This window comes from Meriones unguiculatus, chromosome 6 (assembly GCF_030254825.1).
Source record: "Meriones unguiculatus strain TT.TT164.6M chromosome 6, Bangor_MerUng_6.1, whole genome shotgun sequence".
NCBI classification, from domain to species: Eukaryota; Metazoa; Chordata; class Mammalia; order Rodentia; family Muridae; genus Meriones; species Meriones unguiculatus.
The window spans coordinates 38,772,353-38,788,317 of NC_083354.1; the positions used below are offsets into that span (position 1 = coordinate 38,772,353).

The 15,965-nt window shown below is 44.5% G+C and overlaps 1 long non-coding RNA gene across 1 annotated transcript in view; it reads left to right on the forward strand.

Annotated features, from left to right (window-relative positions):
* Window positions 1-5,531: 5,531 nt before the first annotated feature.
* LOC132654645 (uncharacterized) overlaps window positions 5,532-15,965 on the forward strand; it is a 336,065-nt gene continuing 325,631 nt past the window's right edge. Inside the window, exon 1 of the long non-coding RNA XR_009592302.1 lies at window positions 5,532-5,721. This is a non-coding gene — a long non-coding RNA (uncharacterized LOC132654645). The remainder of the gene's footprint in view (window positions 5,722-15,965) is intronic.

The window sequence follows — 15,965 nt, forward strand, 5'->3', positions numbered from 1 at the left end:
AGTACTTATTTTTTTTTCTCTGATGACATAAAGAATGAAAAGGCAGGAAATGCAAGATTTCAGCATTCAGTCAAGTTTTACTGAAAGTGAAAGTATACAACACACACAGAGAGAGATAGCGATAGAGATAGATAGATAGATAGATAGATAGATAGATAGATAGATAGATAGATAGAGGAGAACACAGAGACAAATTCTCCAAGGTGGGGAGGGAGAATTAACTGCACCCAAATGCTGAAGTCAGGGTGGAGGTGGTTATCTTTGGAGATGTGATGAAGTTGCCTTTCTTCCTCAGATTTGGCCAGTTTGAGCTTTTCCAGGGCTGACAAAGAGAGGGAAGCTGATTTGGTTCTGTCATAGGAGCAAATCCACCTCCTATGGTAGATTTTAGAGTCTCACGGAACAGTTCCCCAGGACGTGGAGGGGAGCCCAACACCACGGTTTTGTCTTACAGAGGGAAAAGAGCCCAGGGGTTGGCCACCTTAAATGTTTAAGTGAAAATCACATCAGTCAACATTGGGCCTTCTTTGCCCTGTTTGTCTGCCTATAGAGATATCAGGACGTTCTGGTTTCTCAGCAGAACATGGAGAGACTCACATCAACATGAGCACATGAAAACAGTCAGTTTACAGAATGAGTGAAACCCCTCCCCACCAGGGCTGTGTGTAAGGGACAGAACATGTCTGAGGAAAGGGGGTGATATGCAAATAAGAGGAGGGTGCTGTGCGAATGACTTACAAAGGGCCTGACAACTGGTCCAGAGCTGTTGAGTCTTGGACCTTCAGTTCTTTAGTCTACTGCCAGTCTTAAGAGTGCTCTCTCTTCCTTCTTAAACCATCACTATCCATGTGTCCCTGGTCCAGATCTTTGTTCTGGGATTTAAGAATCTGGAGATCTCCTTGGAGTCCTCTGGGCTCAGATCTGTACCTATAACAGAGGTGCTCTCTCTGTCTCTGTCTCTGTCTCTTAACTTTTTTTATATTAACTTTGAAGAAGTAAGTTGACTTGAGACATAACTCCAAGGAAATAACTTTTTTTTTTTAAACTATTCCAGAGTAGCTGGAGGCAGCTTCTTTTGGTGCTGAGCTTCCAAATGAGCCCGGGCCAATATTTTGACTCTGGGCCTTGGGAAGGCTGGTCAGAAAACAGCTGAACTGTGTCTGGGCTCCCGGCCACGGAAACCATGAGGGAATGCATAGCTATCACATAAAGCTACTAGAGTCTGTGGTAACTTTGTTCCATAACAATAGAAAACCAGTGCAGTTTATTCTTTAAAAGGCTAATTGGAGGGCTGTGGAGGTGGCTAGAGTGCTTGCCTAGCATGCATAAAACCCAGCCCCACATAAGCTTGGCGTGGTATCACTTTCCTGGAATGCCAGCACGTGGGAGATAGAGGCAGGAAGACCAGCAGTTCAAAGTTAAGGCGGAAGACATAATTCAGTTCTCAGAGTGCTCGCCTAGTACGTAAGAAGCCTTGGGTTTGATTCTGAGTACAACATAAAACCAGCACAGCTGCGCATACCTGTAATTCCGGGATTATCTATGGGAGACAGAAGGATGATCAGGAGTTCAAAGCCAGCCTGGGCTACCTATGATTCTGTCTTAAGAAACAAAACAAGACAAAACAATCTAACTGAAGCAATGCCTTGTATAAGCTTTTCTGTAGAGAGGGACAGAACAGTGAGGGTTGGTGAGGCTGGCATCTCATACACGTTTCTGTAGCTGATTTTGTTTATCCGTGCTTTTATCTGTTGGAGATGTCTGCATCCTGCTGGGTGCCTGGTATGGTGCTGTTTCAGTCCTGTTGCTTTTTCTTTTCAACAGCCCAGGTGTCACTTTCGAGGCAAAGGTTTGTACCCCTGTTTTCATCCACCCTGCCTCCAGCTACTGAGTGTCAGTTCAGTTCAATTAGAAGCAACGTTTCTTGAACATCTGCTACATTACGGATTTCCTATTGGGGCAGGGGCAGGAAGTAGGGGTATTGTTAATGGTGATGGAATGGAGCCCAGAAATCGAAGTCAAGGTCAGGTGGCCCTGTGTTCATCTCCAAGTCTGTATGATAAATGGCCGTCTTCTGTAGTTGCTGCTGCAGAGGGCAGAGTGTCGAGTGTTTAACAGATTGTATTTGCTGGATGCCCAACCTTAGCAAAATTCCCTGTTTGGGCTTAATCTGAAAGAAATAAGATTGATAATCATCCTAAGTACAGCAGGGCTTGGAAAGGGTTAGTACACAAAGCGTGTGGCCTAATCGTCTGCGCAAGGACCCGAGGTTAATCCCCATCATCCACGTTAAAAAGCCGAGCTCAGTGGCACACAGTTGCAATCCTAGAGGAGGGAAACAAGTGGAAACCTGGGACCTGCTGGCTAGCTTCCTAGCCTGCTTGATGTATTCCGGGCAGAGACTCTGTTTCAAAAACAGATGATGACGCTCTGAAAGACGACACCCGAAGCTGACCTCAGGCCTCCACACCCAAGCACTCACAAACACTTGTACCCTGTGCCCATGCACGGCCACATACACGGACATACCCATGAGTTAAATGTAACAGCGGTGTGACGAAATGGTTTTGAGAATTATATGAGCACAAATATGTGGCGAAATCTTGTATGTACTAAAATCTCAATGTAAGACTTTTATATATGTTACTATTATATATTTATACTGTCATCATGTACTGTATATGTTGGTATTAAGTGATATGTCACCATTATTTATCCTTTTGAGATGGAGTCTTATGCAGCTCAGGTTGGCCCCAAGCTAGCTATGTAACGGAGTATAACCAACTCCCGATCCTCCTGTCTCTGCCTCCCAAGTGCTGAGATGACAGGCCTGCATTTCTGCACCTCGCATTATACTACTTTAATAATAAATGTCATATGGTGCTATGATGATATTATTGTGTGTGCTTATATAATAATATAGTTCTATACATTCCTGTTATAACCTGATTTATGGGGGTGTGAATTAAGAACTTCTTACAGGAAAAGCCTTTTAAATCAAGTCTCAGCAGTGGCAGTGTCTTTGATGAGTAAGACCACAGGCAGAAGGGTCACTTGTCGAAGAGCTGGTGGTAGAAGGTGATGAGATGGGTGAGTTGGGCTCCTGTGGTCTTTCTCACACACCTTCCTTCTTTCCCACTCAGCGTTCACTCTGTTTCCTGCAGGTTAGATGTGGGCAGACCTTCCCGGGGAAGGAGAGTGGTGCTGGCCTCCACAGTCTCAGAGAGTTGTATTTTTTTCTCTGACTGCAAGTGGAATTTGATCCTTGTACTTAGGGGGATACAAAGTGTAGGTGGCTGGCCCATGCTTTCAGAGTGGAGCTAGGCCTTCCTACCAATGGCCTTTTGGATATGGACAGATGATGGTGGCCTCTTGGGGGTTGTGCTAGAGATTAACTGTATCTTTTGTGCTGAGGAGAGGTGCAGCCCCAGGGAGATGCTGGTGGCCTGAGTTGCCTTTCTCCCATTCTAGAGCTTTGTGCTACTTGTCATTTCTGATTAAACCATCACTCACAGCTAACAAAGTTATCATGACCAGCAAGAGACCACTGGAATGCTCTCTCTTGTACAACGGCAAGCTGGCACCAAGCTGCTTATTCATGCAGCCATTGTCTCTCCGTGGTTCCAACCGTTATTAATAATGATGATCGTGGTCATTAGGCCCAGGAAGGAAATAATGATGAAACAGCTCTAATTAGGCATTATAACGACAACACGTTCTTATCATCATGTTGTCTGGTATTAATTATAGTCATTAGAATCACTGTAACAATACAAACTTCTGCTTGAGTTTGTCTTCTGTGTGATCAAAGCATTTAAAGACGTGCTCTTGTTAGTTCTCATGACATTCTGTCAAGGGGAGAGCCACTTTCAGATCTTGGCTTTGTGTTGTGTATGTGTGGGGGGAGGTTGGGGCAGGGCTGGAGGGGAGGGAATGTGACACTGAACTCCAGAGGAGCAAAACAACATACAACAAAACAGTGAATAAACACACACGCCACATAACAACGTGTTTGATGCACAGGGTCTAGGGTGAAGGCTCCAGAAAGTTCTAATTTCATTTTCCCCTACTTTCCAGCTGTGTGAAACTGGGAGATTGTCTTCCTGTCTCTCTGAAGACATGCCTCTGGGAAATCTAGAAGACCTTTGGGTGTCCTGGCATCTGCTGTCCATGTGCCTTAGATCCCAATTTGCATCTCAGAGTGACCTAGTGATAACAGGAAGCCAGATCCACCCAGTTAACACTCCTTACAAGTGGAGTGTTAACACATTTAGTCTTTTAAAGAGAGCCTGCTGGCGTGCAACAAGTCCTGGATTTTATCCCCAGTATGCAGTAACCAGGTACAGTGGTGGCGGATGTCTGTAAACCCAGCCCTTGGGAGGCCAGGACTGGATGATCAGAAGTTTAAGGTCCTTCTCGCCTACACGGTGGACTGGGGGGGCTAACCTGACATATATGCGACTCTGTCTCAAAAGCCAAAAAGGTCCTAGTTGTGAAGGCCTAGGGTATAGCTTGTCACCTGGCCTCTCGTGCTGGAAGCCTCCCTTACTCTTATCTAGGCCACTAGCTTTTGTAGTGTTTTCATAATCGAAGACCTTCCCAGATCTCTGGGCCATTGCCTGTGCCTCTGCGATGACTCCAGCAGAGTCCTGAAGTGCCGTATGCAAGGGAGAGAATGGCCTGGGTCTTCCTGGACCAGCAGTGGCCTGCCACATGTGGTCTGGTCCTTGTGAAGTCGTCCTTCCTAATGCCAGTCTCTTAAGATCTGGGGACAGCTAGTGTGTTATTCTGACTTCTACTGGACACAGATAAACATCCTGTCAGGTCGGGTGGGGATGAGATGAATATTGAGGGAGGCAGAAGCTCTGTAATTAGTGGGACCACATTTCTGCTGTGATCAGGCCTCTTTTGCACTCTCAGCCCTCACTGACTGCTTAGGAACCACAGAGATGGAAATGAAGAAGTCTAAAGGACCAAATTCAGGGACAGCCAATCTCCACCTTTGGATGTGCACACTCAAAAGCATGTATGTGAGCGTGTATGTGGAAGCCAGAGGCCAGGATCAGGTGTCTCCTTCACTTGCTTCTCCAGTTGATTTTTTGAGATAAGGTCTGAGCCTGAGGATCATTGGTTGGCTGGGCTGGCTGGCCAGTGACCCTCAGAGATTCCCATTTCTGCCTCCCAGGGCTGGGATTCTATGTATGTTTTCACACCTGGATTTTTGGTGTCTGGGCACGTGCTTTCGGTTCTTGTGTGGAAAGTACTTTACCCACAGAGCCCCAGCTGTCCATCTTTCTGCTGGACTCGGTCCCGCCCTATGCTGGTGTTCCAGCTTCTCCTTCAGGAATGAGAGTGAGCCTCTTATCCTGTCCCTGGTCTTTGACTTGGCAGAGGAATCGAGGGTAGGCACACACTCCCTGGGCTAAGGCATCCTGACAAGGCTGTGATTTCAGGCTAGCAAACACTTGGCAGGCTCCGATGCTGCCAACTTGGTGTATTGGGAACATCTTGAGCAAAATGTCAGAGAGTGCATCTCACGGAGCCCTGCTGACCTAACGCCTGGGCTGCGGAGGCTGCCATCTGCCCGCAGCCTCTCCTAGGTAATTACACCAGTCTCTCAAGGCCTGGAACAAGGCGGATGTCAGCATCCTTTCCTTCATCTTGGAGGGCAATGCTTCTTTCTTTTGCTCATTTGGAGCAACCTATCCTCATGGTCTCCAGGTATGAGAGAAATATGAAAAGGGGAGATGGCAGTGTTTGGTGAGATAAAGGCGTAGAGGCTTAGTGGGGTGGGTGTGGGCAGGATGGGACTTGGTGTTAGAAAGGGCATGCATGCTAATTTTGGCAATCCTTAATTAAACCATAGGCTGGAAAGGTTCCATTATTATCAGTGCCCAGCTTTCTGACTAACAGACTTTTTTTTTTAATAGTATAATTGTTTGAAAGCATCTTCTCTCTTTCATTACTAGTTTCTACCAAGAAAAGGAAACGTGTCATTGGTTTTTAGAAAGAAAATATTTTCAAAATTTGTTGACAGCAGAACATTTATACATTCCTTCCCTGCCATCCATGTCTATTCCTTTGGGGGGGGTCGATGGAAGGGGGTGCGAGTAAGGCTCTTAAGAATGTGATTTTCATTTGGCAAGAGAAGAGCCATTATGTGATGCCTCAAAGATCAGTTTTCAATGTGGGGATCCCTCCATTCCTCCTCCTCTGGACCTGGGCTATACTGGGTTGTGGTGGTCCATTATCAGTGTCAACTTGACTGCATTTGGGCGAGCAATCAAGCCTAGGAGATTCATGTCAAGGTGTGTCTGTGATGGCGTTTACTGGGACGTTTAACTGAAGAGGGACCATCTACCCTGAGTGTGGGTGGCCCCATCAGGTGACCTGAGGTCTTAGAGTGAATAAAAGGGAGAAACTGAGCAGAGCATCAGCAAGCCCCTCTCTCTGCTTCCTCGCTGCGGACACCATGTGATCAGCTGCCTTCTGCTCTTTCCTCCATGCTCCTTCCTATGGCCATTCTTGCCTCTATGCTGTCCCTGCTACGATGGGTAGTACCTTTAAGGTAAAACCTGTGTTCCTTAACTGGCTTTCATCAGAGCTCACTCATAGTGATAACGAATAATAACCAGCACAGGGTCCCCCTGACACCAGGCAGCATTAGAGGCCTCTGGAAAGGAAAAAGGAAACAAAATCAACCTTCTCTTACTTAGGGTTTTTTTTTTTTTTTTTTTAATAAAAAGAGTCTAGTAGCCAACAACCTAATATCCCCACAGGACTGAAAATCTGTGTAGGTACCCTTGTGTCAGTCAGCAAAAGACCATAGACGCTGAAGGCTATTTTGTTGCCTATAGTTATTATTTCCATAGTAACTTTAGAAATTATTACATTTTAAAAAAGAAGATCTGGTCTCATGTATTCCAGTCAGCCCTTGAACTCTCATATGTAGCTGAGGATGAACTTGAACTCTTAATCCTCTCTGCCTCCACCTCTCAGGATTACAGGCTTGTTGCCACTATGCCAAGCTTATAAGTTGATTAAATGTTATTAGCTATTTGAGAATTTGTACAACATGCTTTAATCTTATTCACTCACCCCAACTCCTACTGGATTCATCCCTCTTGCCTGACCCATCCAACTTTGTGTTCTCTAAAAAGAAATCAAATCCAGTTTGTGTTGGCCATGTACAATCTGTGTTGCCCATGTATTCTTGGATGTATGTCTATTTACTAGGGGTAAAACTTTTAGAGAACGCTGACTGTCTCACAGAAACTATCAATTGCCAATAGCTCATTAGCTAGAGGTGGGACTTCATGTCTGCCTCCCTTATTCATGCTGGGATTTGGCCAAGTTGGTGTTTGCACAGGTCTTGTGAATCCTAGCTTAACCCTTGCTGTTAAGGATTAACCCTTAATCCTTGCTGTGCCCAGAAGACACTGTTTATTCATAGTCATCCACCACCTCTGTTGTGACACTATTTTTTGCCCACTCTTCCACAGTGACCTCCAAGTATTGGGAGGAGAGAGTGTTTCATTTAGGGCTGATCATTCCACATTCTCACACTGTCTGAATCTTGCCCTGTTGTGGCTCTCACCATCCATTGCATAGAGAAGATTCTCTGGTGAGGTCTGAGAGAGGCACTAATATGAGGGGAATTTGGAAGACAGGCATGAAACAAATCTTCATGCAGGCAGCGAGGGATGGTTTCCAAGTTAATTTTTAAATAATTTGACATTTGAGTATTACAAAGGAAAAATGATCTATCAGTAATAAATAGCTGGATGCCTGTCTGTACTTCCTCAGGCCCAGTGGACTTCCAGGGACATGGGCATTTCAGTTTTAAAATGAATATAGTATTGCATAATGTGAGACAAAGGACCCTGTCTAGAAATGGGTGCAATTCTGAATCTTCAGAACCAAAGGCAGGACTCTTGCTTGTTCCTTCTAGCTGTGTCAGACATAAAGCATTGCTTCAGCTGGCTTTATTTAGGGTTCAATTGTTGTGCTCTTGGATTCCAGGTATCTCCACAAATGAATTAATGTAGCTGACCAGGAGATAAACAAGGCAGAGCAAGCAAACCGGATGTTAGCTGTGTGGGCTTCCAGTCTGATAGCTTGTCTTTGAGAGCTTGTGTATGTGTTCTGTTACTTAGAACATGTCTGGAAAGTCCAAAGCTTGTGATCCATCATTAGACCCAATTTTTGTGGATGTTTAAAAGACAGCATCTCATTATTTTGCAGATACATATATTTTGGCATTTGTCCAACTTCTATTTTCAGCTAAATGGAATTCAATTTCCTGTCCATCTTTCTCTTTTATGTCTGATTGACAAGTCATGTATCTGCAAGAGTAAAGAAGTGGATGGCTGCTAGTGTGGATGGTGATGGGTGACTATCAACATGCTTTAACAAATTTTATTATAGGAAGTTAATCTGTTGTGTATCAAGAATACTACATGTGGGTGGAGTGTAGCATTTGATAGAACATTATACAAAGAGGTATAAAATTGTCAATGATCAATAATTTGGTTCATAAAAAGCAAGTGTATTATATTTAGTACCACAGCCTATAGTGTGACACTATTCCTGGGGAGATGAGAACAAATATCTATTCAACCCAGATTGGGACCAGATGACAGACGATTATATCACCAAAATCCAACTTGGTAAACCAATGTGTTTTATTGAGGTTACTTAGAGCAGTATGGATCAGGGCTTACAGGAGCAGAAAAGACTCAAAGAAAACTCACCAAAATCTTATCCCAACATGGGTAGCAGCTCATGAAAGCTGGAACTCTGGAGGTGACTCTTGACTTACAGGCAGTTCAACAGGTCAGAAAGTATCTTTCCCAAGCATCTGAGTTTGTCTGAGCCTCTTCTAGGCAGTTTGGCTAGTTGGAGAGTATATAAGTTTGAAAAATGAGTAATCTAGTAAATCTATTCAGTTTCAGGGACTTCTTGAAGATACTGAGTTGTTTATTTCTTGAGCTTAATGCACTCCCTGCAGGTGGAATGTTTCACCCCATCTTAAAACATCCTGTGTCTTAAGGAGCTTTCTTCTACAATGCAAAGCTTCATCTTGCAGGAAATTGTTACACAGTACTACAAATAACACCTTAATGAGGGTTTTAGAAATTATATTTTTCAGGCATTAAATGAAGGAGAATCATAATCGCAGGGCATGTGCTATGGAAATTGATTAGGTGATTATTAAAATACAAAAAGCCATTGTAAGATACCAATTTCTCTTTGTTAGAAATGTTACAAAATCCCATGAAACAAATCTAAATAAAACAGAAACATCAACTCCCTCCCTCCCTGAACACAACTTATATTTTAAAAAACTTTTTAGCTTTCTGTTTCTATTAAGCATTAGATTGAACAAATTACAGTTGTTTTGGAATAGAAATGGTTGTGAATAATCAGTTTTATGTGGTCCAATTTATAAGTTCTATTTCTATCTTGCTGAGGAAGAAATGGAATTGAAAACCGAGACGATACTTATTGGAGAAAGATGAAGGGGGTTCTCTGTAGTCTCCCTGATCCCCAATCCAATGTCTCTCTGCGTTTTTCTTCTTTGTAATTCCAGCTCCAATGATTCTGTGCAGCAGTTTTGGAGAAATAGCCAGCGGCTTGCTGATTGTCACCCTCACAACAGATAGAGTCTTGGTATGTGTTCTCTTATGAATGCAGCCAGGCTTGTAACTATTTTGACCAATAGAATGTAATGGAACAAAGCTACATGAATTCCAAGGGTAGGTCATAAGAGTCCATGTGAGTTCTGCTTGGTTCTCTTAGAATGTTCGTTCTTAGGAATCCCGGTCAGCATGCTGTAGGAAGTCTGAGCCGTCCGTAGGTATTGCAGGCCGCAGTATTGGAGGAGTCATCTTGGCCAGAAGTCCAGGTGTGAACGTACAGAGGCCCCCTAGCCATTGAGAGGCTTTTGCTGAGAGTCTAACATGGTGGCAGAGACAAGCCGCTCCTGCTATACTCCTGCTCACATGCCTGATCCACAGCACCCATGCTCATGAGCAAGTGGCTGTTCCGGGCCACTGATTTGTAGGGGCTGTTGTACTGTGGAAGATGACTTTAGGCTTTCCACTCAGTTATAAACCTGATAGGGCACCTGAAAGTTGTGAGTTCCAGCCTGCCACCCTTCCTGCCTTTTAAAGTTCATGATACTTTTTTGTTTTGCTTTGTTTTGCAAGCTACAGTTAAAATCAGTAGGTTGTAGCCTTTTCTTGACATTATTTGTTGGCGCAGCCTGGATACTTTTCATAGGACAGTAACAATGTTGGTGGGGTTGGGGTGAGAGACAGGAGCATGAATTTCTTGAGGGTTGCTTAGAAATTCTAGCAGGTAAATGGAGCTTCTAATATACCCTTGACTAAAGAATGGTCCTCCATCAGGGAAGGTCATCCTTTGTGACTGAGCACACAGCTCTGCTTGCACATGGGATGGGAAAAGAGGAAAAAGAGGCTGGTCATCTAGCCAGTCACATCAGCTGAACTGACCCCAGGTGACCAACGGCGTGACCAATGGCGTGACTGATGCTGAAGCCAGATCGTCTTCACATTGGGGGTTTGACATTTCTGCATGAGGAATGAGGAGGAGGATTGAGGTGCCTTCTTCTTTGCTGTGGTTGCGACTTCTGTTTATTTTCTAGTTCCTTGGCATGTTCCACAGAACTAGACACTAACCTTGGTCAGGATGGGGTCTCGCTGGTGTGAAAGGCAAGCGGAGGTTCGGAGTTGTGTTATTAATCTAAGTGAGTTAGCACCCCAGTCCCATCACTCATTTGCTTTGATTCCTGAGATATTGCTGTACCCTTTGAACCTGTTTCCTCTCTGTATGAAGCATGCACAGGGATATAAAATGTAAATATAAAGTGAATGGCATAATAAAAACAGTTGTTGGATTCTGCCGCTGCTGAAGATCATTTTTAATGCCATATGAAATGACCTGAAGAAAATGGTGTTCACTGGAAGTCTCCCAAGAAAGAAAACACTACCTTTAGAGAATGCATTAAAAAAAAAAAAGGCTGGGCGGTGGTGGTGCACGCCTTTAATGCCAGCACTTGGGAGGCAGAGGCAGGTGGATCTCTGTGAGTTCAAGGCCAGCCTGGTCTATAGAGCAAGTTCTAGGACAACCAAGGATACACAGAGAAACCCTGTCTCAAAAACAAAATAAAAACAGTAAAAAAGAAACCTTTATGGGGCCTAAAGAGACTGCTGGGAGGTTAAAATCATTTGCTGCTCTTGCAGTGGGTTTAGGTTCAGTTCCCAGCAATCCCAGTTAAAGATGTTGGCTCACAACCATCTTTAATTCCAGTTCTAGGGGACCTTATATTCTCTCTTCTGGCATCTGGGAAACTGCATGAGTATTCTTCCTACACACACACAGGCAAAACCCTCATAAAATATAAACAAATCTTTATCAGCTACTTATGCTTACTTTGATGCGTACGTGCTGCAACACAGATGTAGAGGCCAGAGGACAACTTATTGAGCCAGTTCTCTCCTGCTGTGTGGGACCTTGGGGATTGAACTCAAGCCTTCAGGCTTGTCAGCCAGTGCCCTTTACCTACTGAGCCATCTCACGGCCACCCTGTCTGCTAGGAAGCCTTTCGTAAGCTCATGGGGTTGTACCGTGGTCCTTGAGGAGTGAGGCTACATCCTAATGGTAGGTGACACAGGATGATTTATTTGGTTGGTTGCTCCAGAAATACAGAGGGTAATTCTGAGAGCATTCAAACTCACTCAAGTCACTTTCTCTGTGTCCCCGTGTCTTTAGGGACTGTCTCGAGAGCCCAAGATATTTCAGCTGAATGGGGGATTTTCCCCTGGAAGCCGATGAGGGTCTGAAAGCACCAGGGTCTCAGAGCTGGGGGTGTAGAGTCAACAGATGCAGGAAGAAACAGAGGAAATGAATGTTAGGGTTCATGGGTGTTAGAGGGCACCTGCCTTCTCCAGGTGAGGAAAGTAGCATCTGGGGAAATGGAAATGAGTTGCTGAGTGGCAGCCCCATCTCAGGGATAAGTTTTTCCTTCTCCTGTTTCCTCTCCCTCACTTCCCCTCATCCTTCTCCCGTTTAAAAACAAAACTAAAACAAATCAGGAACAACTGATTTAACCAAATAACTGAGGAAACTGCTGAGCCTGATTCTTTGGCCTCTCAGCCAAGTTAAAGAATCTTTTTGCCTGTGAGCGTTTCTATTACTTAGTCAAATTTTCAGAGATTTGGTTCACAAATCCTGGTGTTTTCCACAGAAATAACCCCATTGGCAGGTAGGATTGATGAAAAAAAAAAAAAAAGAAAGAATGCAAAAATGCATTTGTTTGCCTAGAATATATATATATTTCATACTGACCCCATTTCTCTTCAGACCTTGGGTTTGCAACTGTCTGAATGACAGTGTTGTTATTTCACCGTATTCGATTTCTTTTTTTCTGTTCCAGGAAACAAGCTGTGAGTCAAACTCTAGAGTGTTTATGAAACTTGGCAAGGCAAGGGCTATATCCAGTCGGAGGTAGAGAACAGGTGGACTGAGCCAATAGACAAATAATGTAAATATCAGTGAATGGCCAGACCTTCATTTCCTCTGATGCTTACTTACATAGATTCAATGACTTGTCACTTTTCTTTAAAAATTTATTATTTATTTATTTATGTGTGTGTGCACGTCTGTGTTTGTAAGAGCTTCTATGCACTATATACATGGAGTCCAGCAGCTGGCGGCAAAGCTCATGGAACTGTAGTTGTAGATGGTTGTTGGCCACCAGGTCAGTGCTGGGAACTGATCTGGAACCGATGTGGGTTCCTTTGCGAGAGCAGGAAACGCCTTTGAATGATGAGCTGTCTCTCCAGCCCACCTTTCTCACCGTGGTTAGACCATGACATCTAGACTTGGCATATAACATGTGAACATCCTTAAAGGGCCAATGGGAAAAAGGGGAAAAAGCTCCGTGTTCAGCAAGGACCCAGCATTCGGGGTGTTAGCTCATAGCAAGGGTCAGACTAATAACTGGGCACAAGGTGCTAAATTCTAGTGGCAACTTTAGGAAAAATAGTGGCTGTAATTGTAATTATTAGTCCGTGAAAATAATACTGAATGCCAAAGCTCTTAACCAGAAATGATTATGTTGAATGAAAGAAAATGAACATTTCTGAGTACTTATTAAGTGCCAATACTTAAAATATATATTGTCTTTTTAAAGGCTTGTGATAATCTTGTGATATGAGCATTACTGTTTTCACAGATGAGGTCATGAGGGTAAGATAGGAAATCCAAATGGTGTCTCTAGGTGGTTTTTTTGTTTGTTTGTTTGTTTGTTTTTTTACCTTTTTTGAGACAAAGTCTCACTGGGTAGCCATGGCTAGGCTGGAGCTTGCCTTGAACACAGAGATCTGTCTGCCTCTGCCTCTGCCTCATGCCCATCATGGATCTGGTCTTCTTACCATGTCTCCTTAGCCTTTAAATGGTGTTCTCCAACCATTAACAGGTCTCTAGAGGGTAGGAACACTTGACTCAGAACATGCTTTGCTTCAAGTCAAATGAAAGTATAAAATAAAGGAGCCACTGTAAGCCAACAAACAAACAAAAAACTCCAAACAAAACAAAAAAACAAAACAAAACAAAACAAAAAAACCCTTTCAGTTCTGCACATTTGCTTGCAGTTGGCCAGTGTCCATCTTCCTTTGCTCCTTTGGTCCCTTAGAGAGAGCGAAGTACATTTTCAAGAGCAGCGCAGAGAACGGGACCTGACGAGGTGTTTCCAGATGTGGAAAGCGGAGACTGAAGACAGTGGGTGTGGAAGGTGGAGACTGAAGACAGTGGGTAGGGGAGTCTGGCTCACTTCCTGAGGAGGGCGTGCACTGTAGGTAGAGAGGTGAGCAACCCAAGGTGTCGCTCTCTCAGGCCAGCATCAGCAGTCAGGTGTGGTGAGCCCCGGGAACTGACTGACCTCAGAGCCAGCGCTGCTAATAAGCATGGCTCTCCTGTACCTGTAAGAATAGCGGTGCCAACCATGAAGGGTGCCAGAGGAGACTGCGCAGACTGAAGGTGTGTTAGTGAGTGATGCAGGAATGAAACTGGGTGATTGTCAGGTCACAGCGGGAGCACACTATGGGAGCAGCCCCACATTGCCACCCCCGGGTGATTGTAACAACATTCTTGTTCTCTAACAACAAATAGTTCTGACTCTTTTACTTAACAAAATCAAGAATTGTCTAAATTATTATTATAAAAGTGCATTCCAGTTACCTTTGTTGGATCCCCACACGACCCTGCTCACTCCTTATTGCCCTGAATACAGACAGACCCATTAGAGACTTTTATTATTTAAACAGGGTCCACTGTGTAGCCCAGACTGGATGGGGATATGCAGCTGTCCTTTCAACATTACATCGCCATACCTGTCCACCATAGAATGCTGTCATTTGCCCATCTCCTCCATTAATGTAAGTCTCAGTTGTTGCAGCTACCCCAAAGTTTGATGTTTATTTCTTGTAGTTGGCCTATGTACAAGTATCACACCCTCAGAATAGGGTGGGGCCTATGGCTTAGTTGGCAGAGTGCTTGCCTAGAATTCTCAGAGCCTGGCTTGATCTCCAACACTTCATAAACTTGGCATGGTGATATCTACTTGTAATCCCAGCTCTTGGGGTGTTGAGGCAGGGGGATCAGGAATTCAAGGTCAGATACATAGTGAGTTTGAGGCTAGCCTGGGCTACTTGAGACCCTGCCAAAAATACTAGCAGGAACAACAAATTCCTCAGGGTAGAGCTCACACAGTCTGGCCTGACCGTCACTGACATGAAATCAGGAAATTAAAAAAAAAAAAAATTGGTCAGGAAATACCCTTAAAATATGCTGGGGAAATATTCCTATAGCCAAAATTGGCTAAGAAATGAAATATATGGGAAGGGGCTGACATGGCAGCGTCTTTCAGCCAAGAAAACACTAGAAGAAGTATCTCCTGAGTGAGAAGCTGCCGTTGTGATACACGGTGTTCATTAAGGGCGGGGAAAATAGGCAGGGCTGTGGAAACACAGCCCTGGCATTCTAAGGCACGTAAAAAGTCTCTTTCAGATCATTCACAGTTAAGATGGCCTGGGTGGAGTTCTGTCCGGCCCAGTTATAGGTTCTCCCTACCTGGCTGAGAGGCAGCTAATACACAGTTCATCGCTGTCATCGTTAGGAACAAACAGAATAAAGGCCAGCGAGGTGGTCCAGTGGTTCAGAAGTGCTCGCCACCAAGATGGCTGAGCTGAGTTCCACCTGATCGAATGAGGGAACCGTCTCCAGAAAGTTACCCTCCTCGGACCTCACCATATGCACATAGGGGTGGAATTTCCACAGCCTTCCCCACACACAAATAAATAAAAACAAAACAAAAACTGTGCAGAATAAAGATAATTTCAGAACAAGGTGGTTTCTTCCTCTACTGAGTATTTTCGTTTAGCTTCCATGATAAAATACAGAAAAAAAGGTCATTATTTACTGCCCAGGGTTGTGCCCAGCTGGTGGTAGAGGCTCACCCTTGGAGAGTTTGTCACGATAGCTTAGAGGTCCACAGCTTGATTTTATCAGGTAGCGTAAACTCACACGGACTTTGTGACCAAGAGAAAAGGGGACTTACACAGGCGGGAAGGCTTATCTTGGCTCACGGTTCGAGGAGGTGGTGTCAGTCATGCTAGGGATTCACGGTGATGGGAGCAGCGCATGGCAGCAGTGGCTGGTGTGTGAAGGGGTCTTTCCGTCACACCAGCAGTCAGGGAGCAAAGAGGAATTCCTGTGTTCGCCCGTCTTCCTCCTTTCTCCTCTTTCTTCAGCCTGAGACCGCAGACCATAGAATGGTGCTACCCACACTCAGGTGAATCTCCCTCATCAGCTGACCCTCTCCGGAAATACACTCTCATCCAGCTGCGGTTTCAGCGATATTTACACCCAGTGGAGGGAAG